The 20,656-nt window shown below is 45.7% G+C and overlaps 1 long non-coding RNA gene across 1 annotated transcript in view; it reads right to left on the bottom strand.

The window, feature by feature from the left end:
* LOC139749762 (uncharacterized) overlaps positions 1-20,656 on the bottom strand; it is a 301,380-nt gene that overhangs the window by 30,939 nt on the left and 249,785 nt on the right. The window contains exon 2 of the long non-coding RNA XR_011713033.1: positions 14,763-14,855. This is a non-coding gene — a long non-coding RNA (uncharacterized lncRNA). The remainder of the gene's footprint in view (positions 1-14,762; positions 14,856-20,656) is intronic.

The following is a 20,656-nucleotide window of genomic DNA, read 5'->3' as shown; positions in this document are numbered from 1 at the left end:
TATATATATATATATATATATATATATATATATATATATATATATATATATATATACCACTGTTCTAAGGCACACGTCTCAATATATGGAACAGAATCCACCCACTACCAAAACAAGCTCACAGATCTGTGGAAATGAGGGGCAGAATGGCATACCCAGAGCTGTGGAAATGGGTAGGATGAGAAACCCAAGATGAGAGAGAGAGAGAGAGAGAGAGAGAGAGAGAGAGAGAGAGAGAGAGAGAGAAAGAGAGAGAGAGAGAGAGAGAGAGTCCAAATGTCACAAGCTAAGCTGGTATGGTCGTGTACAAGGACTGAGGAACACGAGATGTGGCAGGAAGTAATCTTGAACTGGACCCCCTGAAGGAAGACGTCTCCACAGGGAGGTCCTGGAATAAGATGAATCGAGGACATTAAGAGCCGGGCTTCAAGGAAGCGGGGAAGACGCCGGGGAAAAATGTTTCCCGAAAACGGGATAAGGAGACGGGAACAAGTGAGGAAGATTGATCGCGAGTGCCTGGCGAACTGACAAGACTATTGTCCACCACACTAACTACACCAGCTTCTGGTCTCCCCCGCTCTCACAAACAGCCTCGTTAAGACCCGGCGGTCTGTTGCTGTCGGAATGCCTTCGCGCACCCGGCCTCCGGTGAGAGATAGATAGATAGATAGATAGATAGATAGATAGAGAGAGAGAGAGAGAGAGAGAGAGAGAGAGAGAGAGAGAGAGAGAGAGAGAGAGAGAGAGACTCCTCCTCCTCCTTCCCTTATCCCTCGTTGCGTCCGTCCTAGCTCACCTCATCACAACCTTGAGTCAGAAACTGAATTTCTGAAACTGAAATTGGGAAGTTAATGTATTCAACACATCGTCAAAAAGAATGATGTCCATGAATTGCGATATTTTTCTATGTTAGATGAGACGGCACTGGCAGCTGAGGATCTAATCAAGGCCATCCAATAAATGCTATATATATATATATATATATATATATATATATATATATATATATATATATATATTATTCGTAGTGTCCATCACGAATCAACCAATCATATACAAAAAAATGGCACTGGTTTCTGGCAATCAAAATTTGCTATAGTCTTTCATCTTGCTCTTCACTTAGAATCTATACGACAACCCGTCCACCACATCGACTTGCTTAATTCAATACACCAGTTCTCTCAGAGGACAAGTCTCCATTTAAATACGTTATCCACCAATATCAAACTCCGGATCACTATCACTCACCGCCGGACAGACGAGTGAGGTGTGAGTACGAAGCATGAGTCAGGTGACTCAGCCTGGGGGTCAGCTGCAGCCCAGGCACAGGGCCCTCGGGGAGACCAGCTTAAAACAAACCCACGAAACGGTAGAGAAGCAAGAAAAACGCGCGCGCTATTTCATTTTCCAACTCGTCCCAATCTGTTCACGAACACAAATTTTCGCAGGATTTTGGGGGTCAAACTGATTCACTTGTGAGTCGCCTGAACCGTGTCTGAACACCTTTGGACTACGATGAACACTCTTCCATATAATAATCTTCCTTGGGAATTTACTGCACGTCTTGTCATCATTATAATTATTCCCTACAGAGCCAACACACAAACGAACGCCAATGGCGCTGTGTTCTGGGGACAGACCCCTAACCCCGGGTCATCATCACCGTGGGTGGAGCCTCGCCTGATCCAGCTGTTTGTAGTGCAGTCCCCAGACTATTCCGTGGCTGCCTGGGTTCAGTAACATACCAATCCCCTTCACGACGTATGTCCTCACCTCTGCTGGGGGGGTGAGAAAGGGTCATCTTCAGTCAATTCCTCAATAAACGGTACTTTAAAGTCTTCGTATTTCCCCAAGACACCGGCAAATCAGTGGACGGGGGAACGGTCGACGAGTTGTTTACACGATGGTTCTCGACCTAATGGACTCTGGTAGACATGGACGATAACACACACACCCACCCACCCACCCACACACACACACACACCCACACAAGAGCGTAAAACACCGTTTTCCCACTAACAGACAGACGGTTGTCGCACACATACCTAATCACACACCTACTTGAAAACAGTTCTCCCCTCTACGATACGAAGATGAAATCTGGTACACTTAAGCACAGACGGGACCGGCACAAGTTACCAGAAGCAACGGCAGGATTGTCTATATAAGAGACCCGAGTTGTGGGATGGCGTGAGGGAAGCATGCGCGAGGGAAGAATGTGTGGAAGGCGAGAACGTTATCTCGAAAAGCAAAAATGGGTATGTTTGAAGGAATAGTGGTTCCAACAATGTTATATGGTTGCGAGGCACGGGCTATTGATAGGGTTGTGCGGAGGAGGGTGGATGTATTGGAAATAAGATGGTTGAGGACAATATGTGGTGTGAGGTGGTTTGATCGAGTAAGTAATGAAAGGGCAAGAGAGATGTGTGGTAATAGAAAAGAAAGTGTTTGAGAGAGCAGAAGCGGATGTATTGAAATGGTTTGGTCACATGGGGAGAATGAGTGAGGAAAGATTGACAAAGAGGATATATGTGAAAGAGGTGAAGGGAGCGAGGAGAAGTGGGAGACCAAATTGGACGTGGAAGGATGGAGTGAAAAATATTCAGAGCGATCGGGGCCTGAACATGCAGGAGGGTGAAAGGCGTGCAAGGAATAGAGTGAATTGGAACGATGTGGTATATCGGGGTCGACGTGCTGTCAATGAATTGAACCAGGGCATATGAAGCGTCTGGGGTAAACCATGGAAAGTTCTGTGGGGCCTGGATGTGGAAGGGGAGCTGTGGTTTCAGTGCATTATACATGACAGCTAGAAACTGAGTGTGAACGAATGTAGCTTTTGTTGTCTTTTCCTAGCGCTACCTCGAGCACATGCGGGGGGAGGGGGTTGTTATTTCATGTGTGGCAGGGTGGCGATGGGAATGAATAAAGGCAGACAGTATGAATTATGTACATGTGTATATATGTATATGCCTGTGTGTGCATATATATGTATACATTTAGATGTATAGGTATGTATATTTGCGTGTGTGGACGTGTATGTATATACATGTGTATGTGGGTGGGTTGGGCCATTCTTTCGTCTGTTTCCTTGCGCTACCTCGCTAACGCGGGAGACAGCGACAAAGCAAAAAATAAAATAATAATAATAATAATAATAATAATAATAATAATAATAATAATAATAATGATAATAATAATATATATATATATATATATATATATATATATATATATATATATATATATACATATATACTTATATACATATATAAATATATATATATATATATATATATAGATAGATAGATAGATAGATAGACAGATAGATAGATATACATATATGTAAGCATACACGTATGTGCGTAGGTACGCATACGACGAAAATGTTTTCGCAACGCAGGCAGGTGGGGCGCAGCCGTGACTCACGCCACACATTTCCCAAGAAAATGGGCTATGAAGGAACAGGGGGAGCCCTTCACCAGCGTCGGCGTGGTGTGGAGGACTTGCAAATTCAGCCGTCCTGACAAATCACACTCCTGCCACAAAGACACGGTCTGTGAGTCACACACACAGGAGGGAGAGGAGAGGAGAGGAGAGCAGAGGAGAGAGGTGGTGGCGGGAGGGAGAGGGGGGGGGGGTTAGTTCGCCAGCAGCAGCAGCAACAGCAGTTTGTTTGCCGTACGCAGCACACACACACACACACACACACACACACACACACGAAAACCTGTGAATGAGAGGCGGGAACACAGGCGGTTACAAGGGTAGCAACACTCATACGCAATACGTCAAGGTGAGAGAGAGAGAGAGAGAGAGAGAGAGAGAGAGAGAGAGAGAGAGAGAGAGAGAGAGAGAGAGAGAGAGAGAGAGATCGCTGTGGAACAAGAGACACAGAGAAACACAAGTCATCAGGAAGTGACGTCACGAGTGTTTGGGTATGCGCAACGGGTCACGAGCGCCATTTCTTTTTTTTCTTTTTTTTCTTCAACTACCACCACCAGCCGACTGACGAGGGCGAGGTGTGATGAAAAGCCAGAACCCTCGCCCTCTGTGAAGAGAGAGAGAGAGAGAGAGAGAGAGAGAGAGAGAGAGAGAGAGAGAGAGAGAGAGAGAGAGAGAGAGAGAGAGAGAGAGGTAAGTGCGTTTCACAATTGCGGGCACTGTTACAAACGCAACAGGGACCAGCTCGTAATTTCCCCGCCTGAAAGTAAGGGGCGACGATGCCAAAACACGCGATCTTCTGAAAGATTCGAGAATATTTCGAGGAATGATCACTTTCCTATCGGTCTCTCCTCGGGACAAACTCGCCCAGGTCGATCCAAATATCATGCTTGATCGTGGCTCATGGCGCGAGGCTCCTTGAACTGCTTCGGCCGATGAAAAAAAGACGCGGAAAAGGGGCGCGCCGATGATGGTGGGGTGCAATACGTACGATTGAATGGCGGAGGAATACAAGACGCCCCTTGTGACGTCACAGGCAGCGGAGGGAAGCGCCGCGGCACAGTTCCTGCTCAGTAGCGGGGTTACTGTTGAAATGATGGAGTGTGGGGATGTCTACACGTCCACGTCATGCGCTTGCGTAATCATTTCACTTGGTCTGCGGCTCTGTACATGTATGAGTGGAATAACATGAGATCACATAAGATTTGTACGTATACGTCGTGTGTCGTATGCTTTATTGTATGAGAGGAATAACATGAGTTCACGTAACATTTGTGCATATACGTCGTGTGTCGTACCTGTTTTATTTACATCCCCCTCATCCCCAAGACCAATTTCTAGGAAAGAAGTCCTGGTGCTACCGAGGTCCTTTGAGAAGGTTCCTGTGGGCCAAAGGCTGCGCTACATCCAGAAGCAAGGAAATGTAGACTCATTTGGAATGAGTTCTTTTTTTCGCTCGCGGTGCAAACTCCTGTAGACGTCTGGTAAAGCACACACACACACACACACACACACACACACACATATATATATATATATATATATATATTTTTCTTTTTTTTTTTTTTGCTTTGTCGCTGTCTCCCGCGTTTGCGAGGTAGCGCAAGGAAACAGACGAAAGAAATGGCCCAACCCACCCCCATACACATGTATATACATACGTCCACACACGCAAATATACATACCTACACAGCTTTCCATGGTTTACCCCAGACGCTTCACATGCCTTGATTCAATCCACTGACAGCACGTCAACCCCTGTATACCACATCGCTCCAATTCACTCTATTCCTTGCCCTCCTTTCACCCTCCTGCATGTTCAGGCCCCGATCACACAAAATCCTTTTCACTCCATCTTTCCACCTCCAATTTGGTCTCCCTCTTCTCCTCGTTCCCTCCACCTCCGACACATATATCCTCTTGGTCAATCTTTCCTCACTCATTCTCTCCATGTGCCCAAACCATTTCAAAACACCCTCTTCTGCTCTCTCAACCACGCTCTTTTTATTTCCACACATCTCTCTTACCCTTACGTTACTTACTCGATCAAACCACCTCACACCACACATTGTCCTCAAACATCTCATTTCCAGCACATCCATCCTCCTGCGCACAACTCTATCCATAGCCCACGCCTCGCAACCATACAACATTGTTGGAACCACTATTCCTTCAAACATACCCATTTTTGCTTTCCGAGATAATGTTCTCGACTTCCACACATTCTTCAAGGCTCCCAGAATTTTCGCCCCCTCCCCCACCCTATGATCCACTTCCGCTTCCATGGTTCCATCCGCTGCCAGATCCACTCCCAGATATCTAAAACACTTCACTTCCTCCAGTTTTTCTCCATTCAAACTCACCTCCCAATTGACTTGACCCTCAACCCTACTGTACCTAATAACCTTGCTCTTATTCACATTTACTCTTAACTTTCTTCTTTCACACACTTTACCAAACTCAGTCACCAGCTTCTGCAGTTTCTCACATGAATCAGCCACCAGCGCTGTATCATCAGCGAACAACAACTGACTCACTTCCCAAGCTCTCTCATCCCCAACAGACTTCATACTTGCCCCTCTTTCCAAAACTCTTGCATTCACCTCCCTAACGACCCCATCCATAAACAAATTAAACAACCATGGAGACATCACACACCCCTGCTGCAAACCTACATTCACTGAGAACCAATCACTTTCCTCTCTTCCTACACGTACACATGCCTTACATCCTCGATAAAAACATGCCCTTAATCCCCTATCCCTGGGGATAGGGGATTAAGAATACTTCCCACGTATTCCCTGCGTGTCGTAGAAGGCGACTAAAAGGGGAGGGAGCGGGGGGCTGGAAATCCTCCCCTCTCGTTTTTTTTTTTAATTTTCCAAAAGAAGGAACAGAGGGGGCCAGGTGAGGATAATCCAAAAAAGGCCCAGTCCTCTGTTCCTAACGCTACCTCACTAACGCGGGAAATGGTGAATAGTTTAAAAGAAAAAGAAAAGAACAATAATGATAATAATAATACTAATACTGATAATAATAATAATAATAATAATAATAATAATAATAATAATAATAATAATAATAATAATAATAATAATAATAATAATAATAATAATAATAATAATAGATAATAATAATAATAATAATGATAATAATAATAATAATAATAATTACAATTTACGGTTTACTGTGATTAATACAACGAATGCTTAAAGTTAGGCAGGGGAACACATAATAATGACTCGGGGAACTTATATGAATGGTGTTGATGAACAGTCTCTTACACAATTACAAGCGTGAATATCAATACAGAGTTCCCTGTTTACTGACGATGTTCACAAAGTCTTGAGACGGACCTTTTCACTTCTCGTAAATGGACCGTGCGAGTCCCTGTGAGTTCGTGTGCAACCGTGTCGCCGAACTGCCGCTCCGGGGACGAGGGATCTCATCGGGTGCCAGGAGGTGACGGTGGCGGGGTTGGTGCGGCGGCTTCACGCGAACCTGTTCGCTGAGGTCCAGGTGATAAGCCTGAAGGGGTAGCCTCACTGTCAGGCAGCGGGTGTGGCCGAAGACCATGATAGGTGTGAGTGGAAAGACTGGAAGGTTGTCGTGCTGTTCCTGAGGTCGGACGGGGCTGGGAAAGAGAGGAGCCGCCCCCCCAGTGAACGTGGGTCGACGGAGAATGGAGTAGACACGATCGCTGGAGGAACTGATGATGGTACTGACGTAGGCGCTTGTTTAATTACCTATCTATCCACCGATCTATCTATCCAGGACAGATGTATGTGGAGGAGGAGGAGGTGGAGGAGGAGGAGGAGGAGGAGGAGGAGGAGGAGGAGGAGGAGGTATGATGATGATGATGATCTGCCACATGAAATGATTGGACAGTAAACAGTGAGGATGGTCATCAGAGCGGCAACTGTTTGTTTGTCTTTCCTCCACACGCAATCGAAGTGATGACATCACAATGCTGACGTCACACTTGAGACAGTGAGACTCCTCAGGGAGGTAAGACCACCCCCACCCCCTCCCTCCTCCCTCGGCCCCCCTACCGCCTGGCTCCCCGTTACGCAAAAGCCAAACAAGCGGAGGAATGGGACATTCTCAAAGCACTGATTGGTCCCTCGTCGTGACGTCAGGCGTGCGTCACGATGAAAGCGTATGCGGGAGAGGTTTAAAAAAAAAAAAAAAAAAAAAAAAAAAAAAGCGCGCGCGCGCTTTAGATAATACGGTGAAGTGACTGTGTAATCATTCACAAGAGGAAAAAAAAAAAAATCATCACTACCATCTGGTCATGAGAACTGACCCCTTCTTGTATGCATCGTATCATATCATCTTTTTTTTGAGCAGATAATATAATCAAAACATCCTCTGAAGCTGTGTCGACAGTTCCCCCAAATGAATCTTTTCAAAGCAATCTTGTGCTGTGCTATATATATATATATATATATATATATATATATATATATATATATATATATATATATATATATATATATATGTACATATATACATTTCCCGGGGGAATCACGAGGCAAGACGTCACGCTTGTTATATGGTTCACGTACGGATGTATTTGTTGTGGAGATGAATATAGTCTGGTGTGTTAACATCGCCAGTATTCTCGGAGTATCAGTGTGCTGGTTGGTTACTGAGACACACACATGAGGATTGCTGCAGTGTTTTACAGATCCTCCCACTGGTGGTGTTTGTGGGGGGGCCAGAGGGACGATGTAAACAAGTTGGACGAGAGGAGGTACTAAGACGTCAAATCAAGATCCATTTTCGTTTATAGTTTCTTTCTCCCGTTTTCCTTTTTCTCCTCTGACGTATCTGACATTTCTGACAACCCAAAACACTCGCCTGGGTTCACCAGAAATGTGTTTATGTGCAGGAAAAAAAAAAATGGTCATATCTATATTCCTCGTTTTAAAGAAAAATTCTTACGAAGTGCCCAAGTTTACCTGTGCCAACCCATCCCTCGTCCTACATCTTAATGTAAGAACCGACTTGTCACTGACCATCGCACCAAGACAAAAAAGAAAAAGAAAAACGCTTCTTGTACAGAGGAGTTAATCCCTTTCCAGCAGGATCCAATACCCCTCTAGACGGTGTCGTGCTGCCCGTCTCAGCAAGGCAGGCAAGTGCTGGTGGCGATTTCTCCCACAGCGCTCGCTGGTGGTTGAGATCCGTCTTTGCAAGACCCACTCTACTTTCGGTGCGTAGCAGGGTAATCCACGTAGGTAGGACGAGCATATATACATATGTTGAGGGGGTGTCCCTGTGCGTGCGTGTGTGTTTCAGTCCGGGTCGTACGTGGGCGAGCTGACGGGCGGTCGGCTGGTGTGAGAGGTGTCCTCCACTCTGCCTCCGGTTGTTGCTAGGTGTGATGATGATGATGACGCTGCTGCCGTGTTAGTCACAGGGCCCTGCCCGCGCCCGGGTCATGTACCCAGCCTCAGGGTCAAAGAACGAACGCCGTCACACTGTCCGCCGACGACATGTGTCACCTCCACCTCCCCCCACCAACCAGTAGAAACTGTCGGTAAATCCCACACAGCTCCCTCAGAAGAACGGATAACAGCGTGCTGATAATGAGCTACACCTTCTCCGCTGGGGGGGTCTTAGGGACTAGCAGAACAATCGCCTCGAATTCAGTCGTGCGGGGACTTTCTACAGCGTCCGCATCATCGGTTTAATTTACATGGCAGTGACCGACGATCGTCCGTCCGACGCCATATTAGACTAGCGACCAATGACTCAGTGTCCTCCCTACAGGGATATGTGTTCCTACCTACCTACCTCCCTACCTCCCCCAACCCCACACCTCAGGAACACACCCCCCTACCCCCGTATACGGAGCTCCTCGCCCGCCCTTTACAGACCTCTACCACCCTCCTCTGACTTGTTTGTGTCTTCTCTCCAGCAGCATCCAAGGCACGAGTCCTCCTCCTCCTCCTCCTCCCTCGATCGTAGGTGACGAATCTATAAGTCTTGTTCGCTTTCCAGCCTCCCCGGACCACAGTGGTTCTACCTGCAGCTGAGTGTGCCAAGGTTCCGTAAAGCACTCTCTTGTTTACACCTTCGCCATCAGTTTCCAGTGTCTTTCGTTTTCCAACTAAGTCGTTTAGGTTAATGGTACGACATCGGAAGTTTATCATTGTGGATTCGTCTGAGGGTAATGTAGACCAGGTAAAGGGAGCGAGGCCCCCCAAAAAGAGAGACACACACAGATTAGGGGATACCGCTACGATATCGGAACTTCAGCATCCTATTTAGGTTAGGTCAGGCTTGCTTAGGTAAGGCTGGATTACGATTAAATTGCGTCAAGCCTCGTAGCTACATAACAGTTCGTTGACGTTACGTTACCGTGGTGCTATCCTCGACCTACGTGAAATCATACAAGTTAGGTAGGTATGTGTGTGTGTGTGTGTGTGTGTGTGTGTGTGTGTGTGTGTGTGTGTGTGTGTTTGTGTGTGTTAATGTACCTACTCCTATATTACAAAAGGCTATGAGTTATTTCCTTACGTTCATCTGAGGTCAAATCCAAACCCCCCCTTAACGTCTTGACCAAACCTAACTACTCAGGCCAACAGGCGTGGAATAACACGTCCCATACCTCCTTTAAACATCTTCCATTAATCTATTCATGAATTTGTTATCATTACTCGTCACACTAATGACCATAGTGTATATCAACACGTCTCCCTGGCCTCACTTCCCTTATTCTGTCCTCGTCTCATGTTACGTGAAACACTCATCTCTTGTGTTCCAAATCCCTACGCAAGACATCTGTTGACGACTGCAGAACAAGAGCAGTTCAACGCGTTCATTGAAACAAGCTGATTCATGTGAATCATCCAATGCCTTAGTGATGAAACGCTGCTCTGACTTACGAGATCTCAGCGCTTACACAATGGTCGGTGGCTTCATCCAGTAGGTAAACAGTCTCTTTTGGCGGTAGGGAGACAGGAGGCGCAGTGATGCTCATTCGGAAGCTCCGTTATCTCACCACTGACTTAATACTTCAGAAGGTATCTGACGAAGACCCGGAGACACCTCACGAGTTTCCCTAAGGCGTGCATCCTGCCCTTGCTGATTCGAAATTCCTGTACGTTGGAGTAATGTAAAGTCTCGGTGTTCCTGTCTACCTAATGGTGTTCCTTAAGGTAGCTATGTTGCCCTAAATAATTCGCGCCCTTGCGTGAACTATTTCTTAAGGCCAGGAACTCGTCATGTGGGTTGGCACAGTTGCTGTTTTTCAGCCCGGGGCAGGAATATGCGTTCCAGGGGACAAACTGGAGAGTGAGAAACAAAACAAGATGAACGGAAGAACGTACGGACGGTGAGGTAAATAAAAAAAAACCTAACCAGTTTCTTCAAGACAATCTTTAACTAACCGCCACCCTCCCTCGGTCGCTGCCTGCCACCTCCCACTCATCAACACCGTCCAGGGCTGCCTGCCTGCCCCCCCCCCAACACACACTCTCTCGCCAGGTAGACCAGCGTGGTGTCTCCCATTAGTCACACTGTCCACGGCTACGACACTCGCCAGCCAGGCCAGCTGTTGCCACCCAGGAGCGGGATAGAGACACGACAGGAGGTCAAACATCCCAGAGGTGCGTGTGTCAACACCGACGGACGAGAGGAACTGTAGCGACAAAATCTGGACTATTTTCAGACCGGGTTTACTCTGCTGCTGTTCAGAGTTTTAATGATGATGTCTCCCTAAATGTACGACTGAAGACGACGGAATAATTCAAGAGAGAAACAGACCGCTGGATCCAAAGGAAGCTGTTTGTGAAAGCGGAAGAAAACAAACCCGTGACCGAATGTTGCAGGAACAGAAAGAAACAGATTGAAAGAACTTTTGTTTCTTGCTTAATACCTTCTGTAATCCGGGAATATATAGTACCATTATGTACGAATTAATGATATTTCTTATTACTGTATCAGAGAACGGATACTGCCCATGTACCTCCCGCGTGTCGTAGAAGGCGACAAAAGAGGAGCTGGAAACCTAGATTATCATTTCTTGATTACAGGAAATAGGAAAGGACCAAAGAAGGGCCTTCCCCCTTCCCTCAAACTTTCAGGGTTGGTTGTCTTAACGTGCCTCGCGCTGGAACCAGGACGAAACGAAAGGGGAGAGACGGTAGCTATGTTTGACGAGGAGAGCCTGGCGCCAGTGTTCTGGTTCTGAGCGAAACGAAGTTGAAGGGCGATTGGGGTCGACCGATACGGGGACGTTCAGTGGGGCTGGTAACACGACAGGTGAGGGAGGAAGCCACTGCACCTCTTACGTAGCAGAATGAGATGGGCGACAGTGGCTAAGCAACTGTGTGGATACTGGGTTTCGGAACGAATGCGGGTTAGGATGAAATTAGCTCCCGAGAGGCGGGTGAGGAGGAGAGCTCGAATGCACACAGGGAGGAGCTGGGTTAGATCTTTTTGGCAGTTTTAAAAGGATTCAGTCGTAGACCTTGGGGATCGGCTTCAAAGGGAGGATGAGCACGTGGATTGGATGTAGGCCGACTGCCACGTCCAAGGTTCGACCCTATGCGGGTCCGACCTCAGGCTGTCCCGCGCTGAGTGATGGTCAGGAACGCTAAACAGTGCACCACGGAGGCCACTGTGTGTGTGTGTGTGTGTGTGTGTGTGTGTGTGTGTGTGTGTGTGTGTGTATAAAACTCCTATAAGATGGCCATGATCAGGGTAATCAGATGTTCATACCACATCCTAGAAAAAAAAAGAATAAAATATCCCAGCACATCCCTGTCCTTGTGACCTAGCCTATCCACCTCCCACTATACTATCCCAGCACATCCCTCTCCCAGTCACCTAGCCTATCCATCTCCCACTATACTATCCCAGCACATCCCTCTCCCAGTCACCTAGCCTATCCACCTCCCACTGTACTATCCCAGCACTGTCCTACCTCACTGGGACCTACTATCCCGCATAGGTCACAGGAGCAGGATTCTCCCGCCTCACATGACCATCCCAGGGTTGTGGTGTGGGACGTTGGGATATCCCACTGGTGATGATCTTATGGCCTTGGTTAAGACCAATTCCCCGTAGTCTTGAGTGTATAGTGGGACTGATGAACGCATTCACGAAGTGGTACCTGGTTATCCAAAGCGTAGTAGTAGTAGTAGTAGTAGTAGTAGTAGTAGTAGTAGTAGTAGTAGTGGTAGTAGTAGTAGTAGTAGTAGTAGTAGTAGTAGTAGTAGTAGTAGTAGTGGTAGTAGTAGTGGTAGTAGTAGTAGTAGTAGTAGTAGTAGAAGTAGTAGTAGTAGTAGTAGTAGTAGTGGTAGTAGTAGTGGTAGTAGTAGTAGTAGTAGTAGTAGAAGTAGTAGTAGTAGTAGTAGTAGTAGTGGTAGTAGTAGTGGTAGTAGTAGTAGTAGTAGTAGTAGTAGTAGTAGTAGTAGTAGTTGTAGTAGTAGTAGTAGTAGTAGTAGTAGTAGTAGTAGTAGTAGTGGTGGTAGTAGTAGTAGTAGTGGTAGTAGTAGTAGTAGTAGTAGTGGTAGTAGTAGTAGTAGTAGTAGTAGTAGTAGTAGTAGTGGTGGTAGTAGTAGTAGTAGTGGTAGTAGTAGTAGTAGTAGTAGTAGTAGTAGTAGTAGTAGTAGTAGTAGTAGGAGTAGTAGTAGTAGTAGTAGTAGTAGTAGTGGTGGTAGTAGTAGTAGTAGTGGTAGTAGTAGTAGTAGTAGTAGTAGTAGTAGTAGTAGTAGTAGTAGTAGTAGTAGTAGTAGTAGTAGTAGTAGTAGTAGTGGTGGTAGTAGTAGTAGTAGTGGTAGTAGTAGTAGTAGTAGTAGTAGTAGTAGTAGTAGTAGTAGTAGTAGTAGTAGTAGTAGGAGTAGTAGTAGTAGTAGTAATGATAATGTTACTGATAATAACGCCAACCACAGGATATAATAACGTGACACTAACGACATAAACAGACGTAAAAATGACAAGAAACTGAGATGAGGAACATTAACGGCTTTCGTCACCACCATCACCACCACCATTTACCACCATCACCATCATCACCTCCATCACTCCACCACCACCACATCAAGTCCTCCACCATCATCTCCAACATAATAAACGCGAACACGAAATAAGAATTTCCTTTAACGTTTAAAAAAACAAAGGCCGAGGCATCCGTGAAATGCGTCGGACAGAGAACTGAGCGCAGAGTACACAACAGTCCCGTTATCAACAACGGGGCAGGGTGACGTCACTCATGACGTCAAGAAATGGCTGATGACGTCAAGAAAATGGCCGACACGCGAAATTGGTCCCTCCACTCCGTGTATACACAACGGATGAAGAATTATATGCACTGTGGTTCTCCGCGGCGTAGCGGTCGGCGTTTCCGACCGTGCTGACGCAGTCGCGGCCCGCCCGCCCAGGGTCGAGCATGGAATAGGTTCGATTCCTAGTTGCGGCAGTCGGTCCACAGGCAACCCAGCTGTTCATCCACCCTGGCTAGGATATATACATACATAGCGTTATGAAATGGCTTTAATCAAGGCCACAGTTGCCCGCGCCGTCTCATCAAAAGGATAGAAAAAGAAATAAGTCGCAACGAAATGTTTGCGAAGCCCTGATGACGAACAGGTAAAGTGAGCGAAAGTTAAGGAGGCCAAGATGCACCAGCACCAAACTGAGCCCCGACACCGAGCGACCAGCTCTGATAACCTATCTCTAGGAACTGCTGGAGGTTACACGAATACTGATCATTTCCCACGAAGATAATATCGAACACTAATTATGATGACACATATTGATAATCTCCCATGAGGATAACATCTAACACTGATTATGACACATATTGATAATTTCCCATAAGGACAACATCTAACACTAATTATGACACATATTGATAATTTCCCAGACGGATAACATCTAACACCAATTATGCTACATATTGATGATCTCCCAATCGGATATCATCTAACACTAATTACGCCACATACTGATAATTTCCCATACGGACAACATCTAACCCAAGTGATTAACGGAAGGTGAGGTGCCGACAAGACTGGAAACTGTCGAATCGTAATTCCGGCTCCAGGTCTGGACAATCTAACCCGAGGCAGGAGCACCTTCATGTACTTGATCCCTTCCTTCATCACAGAGAACACCCTCGTAAGCACCAAGTGCTCTGCTGCCGTCTCAATTCCTTGGCATACATTTCATAAGAAACGAAAAGAAGAAAACGTCACAAGAACGCGTACAATAATGCCAAGAACGAAACGAAGGATAAGAGGAATCATGGCAATGGATATTGGAGTCGAACACACTTTGCTCCACAGTGAGTTGCATCCACTGACCTGAAGATGTAGTGGTGGGATGATGCAGACGTCGTGTGTCCACACACACACACACGCATGACCCCATCAAGGGAGGTCCTTCCCTGGCCACGTCTGGAACAAGACAGTGACAATCACTATCATTCATCCTGGCTCTTCCCTCCAGTTATTCATTTATCAATTACTTTTATATTCATTTATCAATCACTTTTATATTCATTAATCAATTACTTCTATATTCATTAGTCAATTACTTTTATATTCATTTATCAATTACTTTTATATTCATTAATCAATTACTTTTATATTCATTTATCAATTACTTTTATATTCATTAATCAATTACTTTTATATTCATTCATCAATTACTTTTATATTCATTCATCAATTACTTTAATATTCATTTATCAATTACTTTTATATTCATTCATCAATTACTTTTATATTCATTTATCAATTACTTTTATATTAATTCATCAATTACTTTTATATTCATTTATCAATTACTTTTATATTAATTCATCAATTACTTTTATATTCATTTATCAATTACTTTTATATTCATTCATCAATTACTTTTACATTCATTTATCAATTACTTTTATATTCATTCATCAATTACTTTTATATTCATTTATCAATTACTTTTACATTCATTTATCAATTACTTTTATATTCATCTGAAGTGATCTGTGTTCAGTGTTCAAATGAATATCTTCAGTGAAGTCTTTCAAATGCAGTACACAGTGTCTTGCCTTCAAGAAGTCCCACATAACCTCCGAACATTAACCTTCAGTTCTGGAAAACCAACATTACGTGGACCCTCTCCAACCCTCTCTATATCTAACGCGGGTGTTGACGCTTAACCGAAGAGGTTAATGTTAACATAAATGTTGTGTCTAGGACGCCAGAAAGCCCCACCAGACCCAGGGCGCCACAGCGGGCCGGGCGCAACGCATAGTGACGTACCACAGCAACGGGCTGAGGGTGGGGGGGGGGGTGTGGGGAATTGACCCGTGCTCCTGGTGGCCACGGACGAAAACGGGAGGGGAAATGGGAAGGGCAGGGGGGGGGGGGAAAGATGGGAGGGGAGAATGATGAGGAATTATGGACTGGGAGGGAAAGAAGAGGATGAGGTGGGGAGGGGGGGGGGGGCTGGAACGGGAAGATACAAAAGGGACAGGAAGGTACAGACCTGTTCACAATGGAAGAGAAGGAAGGGAAGGAGGCGTGTCCACTGAGGCACGAGGGAGGGGGAAGGTCTGGCCGAGAGAGAGAGAGAGAGAGAGAGAGAGAGAGAGAGAGAGAGAGAGAGAGAGAGAGAGAGAGAGAGAGAGAGAGAGAGAGAGAGAGAGAAACGGCTTTAGGATGGCGGAGAAAACAGAAAACGCTTAGGGGTGTCAGGGGAGTAGAAAACGACACTGGGGGTGGCAGGAAAGTAGAAAACAACAAGGATGGGTTAGGCGACCAGAAAACGGTATAAGGGTGGCAGGGGACCAGGAAACGACATAAGGGTGTCCACACAGTAGAAAATGGTGTAAGGGTGGTGGACGGACTGAAAGCTGTTTGGGGGATGATAAGATGCAAGTGCAACGCGTCGAAGTTGCATGAAGACAGGGGAGATAGTGTGAGTGTCTGGCAGGGGATCAGGCAAGAGTGTACGGGCAGGGTGACAGAAAAGCAGGGGAAACTGCACAGGTGGCAGGGGATAAGAAAAGACTCACTGGTGTCAGTTTGGAACTCTCATCCTGGCAGGGTAGCAGGGGGTCATGTTAAGTGCGGCAGAGGGCACGGGAGGTGGTAGGCATGACAAAGAAGGACGTAGGTATACAGGGTGGCGGCAGGGGAGCCAGAGAAAGTTCAGGCAGGGTTTGCGGCAGGGTGAAGAAGGGCGTAGGAGTGTGTAGGGGGGCTGGCAAGGTACGTAGAAGATAGTGAAAGCGATACTAAAGCAGGAGAGTGTACAGTGGTACTGTGGTGGTGACACTGGCAGGGCAGACGGCAGGGGTCAACCCTGCCTACTTTCACTCTCTCTCTCTCCTGTGTGTCCTGCTACCCCTGTACACTCCCACCCCTCAGTCACTCCTATATATCCTCCGTTCGGGGGAAGGGATGGTACAGGTGGCAGGGGGCTAGAGAGGAGTGGAGTAGGGGGTGACAGGGAACGTGCAGGGGGCGGTTGTGCCGGGGAAGCAGGGGAGTACAGGGTCAACAGGGAGGTTCATCGAGGGCAAGGTTCTTGACGGTAGAGGAGCAAGTGAGGATGGTAGGGTGCCAGGAGGCACTGGATGTTATTCTCATTATCATTATAATTATCATTATTACTATCATTATCATCATCATCGTCTCTACTCCCATCATCACCAGTAACATAACGATACAACAACACAGTGACTGATTGCTTAACGTCACCATACATCAATAACAACACATCACAACTACATCTACCATCGCGAACATCTACCATCTACCACCGCGAACTTCAGCTGCTGTCATCACCAACACGACTGTTGGTGGGCGCAGCTGCCCACCCCTCTCTCTCTCTCTCACCGCGCTGGCCTTCCCCGCGTCGTCTACCGCGCCAGGATACTTCACGCACGGTAAAAACTTCCTCCGTTGCGCCGTCCAACGGAGATTTGAATGCCGGCCAGCACGGTGTAGTGATCTGTGTCGGTGGCAGCAGGAGGCAGGCCTGAGGTCCTCGGGGGCCACGTCATGGTACTAATCATCCATGGACCATTTCTTACCGAGAGGGCGACGTGCACAATACGTGCATGGTCCACTGTGGGACTGGGTCATGTCCGGGGGGTCCCTCCTGACGGTGCGCTACTGGATCATGTCCTGGGGGTCCCTCCTGACGGTGCGCTACGTTCCACGAGCGATAGTGCGGAGAGAGAGAGAGAGAGAGAGAGAGAGAGAGAGAGAGAGAGAGAGAGAGAGAGAGAGAGAGAGAGAGAGAGAGAGTCATGTAAACAAAACAAAACAAAAAAAGTAACGGAGATTCTCTGCCACAATTTACGACAGCGTTATATACGTAGCGAGAAATGGCTTGAATGGGAGATCTAAGACAAATATTCCAGGTTACTTAAAAGGTATATGATCCACATATTCACACATGTTCGTTGTGGTGTTTGCATTAACGTCATATGTGCGACATATGAAATACATCCAAGTTACTTATAACTGACAGGGATATAAGTGTTTAATGTCGACGAAGAAGTATGGATGAGTAAAAAAGACTATGAAGAAAATGAGTTCTTGATAATGATGAATATCTATGAATTTCACATTGAAAAAACAAATAGTTTATTCACAAACTGTAACATTGATAACTGAAGAAATTTAATATGGTAACCTCGGCGTCATTTCTTGATTAAAAACAATAGTAACAGCATTAGTAGGTAATAACGCGATTCAAGACAAACTGGTTCTGGGGGTGAATCATGTGATTAATTACCAAACCACTCTGGGTGATTCAGCGTTGCCCTACCGTCATCTACCGTCCTCGCACGTTCAACAATAACCTCTGCTGCTCAAGTGGAGACAACGGGATGTGACAGACCTTCTGTCCATGACTGTATGGCTGGGTACATGCCCGTGTCTCTCTCCTCTCGAGCTGATATTCCTCCATCATAAACATTCGTTATCATCGACTGGAAACACTATATATATATATATATATATATATATATATATATATATATATATATATATATATATATATATATATATATATATATATATATCAAAGGAGGGCAAGGAATAGAGTGAATTGGAGCGATGTGGTATACCGGGGTTGACGTGCTGTCAGTGGATTGAATCAAGGCATGTGAAGCGTCTGGGGTAAACCATGGAAAGCTGTGTAGGTATGTATATTTGCGTGTGTGGACGTATGTATATACATGTGTATGGGGGGGGGGGGCCATTTCTTTCGTCTGTTTCCTTGCGCTACCTCGCAAACGCGGGAGACAGCGACAAAGTATAATAAATAAATATAATATATATATATATATATATATATATATATATATATAGAGTGGGAGGTGGGCTGTTTAGAAAGGGTAGTGAGTGGTGGGATGAAGAAGTAAGAGTATTAGTGAAAGAGAAGAGAGAGGCATTTGGACGATTTTTGCAGGGAAAAAATGCAATTGAGTGGGAGAAGTATAAAAGAAAGAGACAGGAGGTCAAGAGAAAGGTGCAAGAGGTGAAAAAAAGGGCAAATGAGAGTTGGGGTGAGAGACTATCAGTAAATTTTAGGGAGAATAAAAAGATGTTCTGGAAGGAGGTAAATAGGGTGCGTAAGACAAGGGAGCAAATGGGAACTTCAGTGAAGGGCGCAAATGGGGAGGTGATAACAAGTAGCGGTGATGTGAGAAGGAGATGGAATGAGTATTTTGAAGGTTTGTTGAATGTGTCTGATGACAGAGTGGCAGATATAGGGTGTTTTGGTCGAGGTGGTGTGCAAAGTGAGAGGGTTAGGGAAAATGATTTGGTAAACAGAGAAGAGGTAGTAAAAGCTTTGCGGAAGATGAAAGCCGGCAAGGCAGCAGGTTTGGATGGTATTGCAGTGGAATTTATTAAAAAAGGGGGGTGACTGTATTGTTGACTGGTTGGTAAGGTTATTTAATGTATGTATGACTCATGGTGAGGTGCCTGAGGATTGGCGGAATGCGTGCATAGTGCCATTGTACAAAGGCAAAGGGGATAAGAGTGAGTGCTCAAATTACAGAGGTATAAGTTTGTTGAGTATTCCTGGTAAATTATATGGGAGGGTATTGATTGAGAGGGTGAAGGCAGGTACAGAGCATCAGATTGGGGAAGAGCAGTGCGGTTTCAGAAGTGGTAGAGGATGTGTGGATCAGGTGTTTGCTTTGAAGAATGTATGTGAGAAATACTTAGAAAAGCAAATGGATTTGTATGTAGCATTTATGGATCTGGAGAAGGCATATGATAGAGTTGATAGAGATGCTCTGTGGAAGGTATTAAGAATATATGGTGTGGGAGGCAAGTTGTTAGAAGCAGTGAAAAGTTTTTATCGAGGATGTAAGGCATGTGTACGTGTAGGAAGAGAGGAAAGTGATTGGTTCTCAGTGAATGTAGGTTTGCGGCAGGGGTGTGTGATGTCTCCATGGTTGTTTAATTTGTTTATGGATGGGGTTGTAAGGGAGGTAAATGCAAGAGTCCTGGAAAGAGGGGCAAGTATGAAGTCTGTTGGGGATGAGAGAGCTTGGGAAGTGAGTCAGTTGTTGTTCGCTGATGATACAGCGCTGGTGGCTGATTCATGTGAGAAACTGCAGAAGCTGGTGACTGAGTTTGGTAAAGTGTGTGGAAGAAGAAAGTTGAGAGTAAATGTGAATAAGAGCAAGGTTATTAGGTACAGTAGGGGTGAGGGTCAAGTCAAGTGGGAGGTGAGTTTGAATGGAGAAAAACTGGAGGAAGTGAAGTGTTTTAGATATCTGGGAGTGGATCTGTCAGCGGATGGAACCATGGAAGCGGAAGTGGATCATAGGGTGGGGGAGGGGGCGAAAATTTTGGGAGCCTTGAAAAATGTGTGGAAGTCGAGAACATTATCTCGGAAAGCAAAAATGGGTATGTTTGAGGGAATAGTGGTTCCAACAATGTTGTATGGTTGCGAGGCGTGGGCTATGGATAGAGATGTGCGCAGGAGGATGGATGTGCTGGAAATGAGATGTTTGAGGACAATGTGTGGTGTGAGGTGGTTTGATCGAGTAAGTAACGTAAGGGTAAGAGAGATGTGTGGAAATAAAAAGAGCGTGGTTGAGAGAGCAGAAGAGGGTGTTTTGAAATGGTTTGGGCACATGGAGAGAATGAGTGAGGAGAGATTGACCAAGAGGATATATGTGTCGGAGGTGGAGGGAACGAGGAGAAGAGGGAGACCAAATTGGAGGTGGAAA

Source organism: Panulirus ornatus, chromosome 8, assembly GCF_036320965.1.
Source record: "Panulirus ornatus isolate Po-2019 chromosome 8, ASM3632096v1, whole genome shotgun sequence".
NCBI classification, from domain to species: Eukaryota; Metazoa; Arthropoda; class Malacostraca; order Decapoda; family Palinuridae; genus Panulirus; species Panulirus ornatus.
This window is presented reverse-complemented; position numbering and strand designations above follow the sequence as displayed.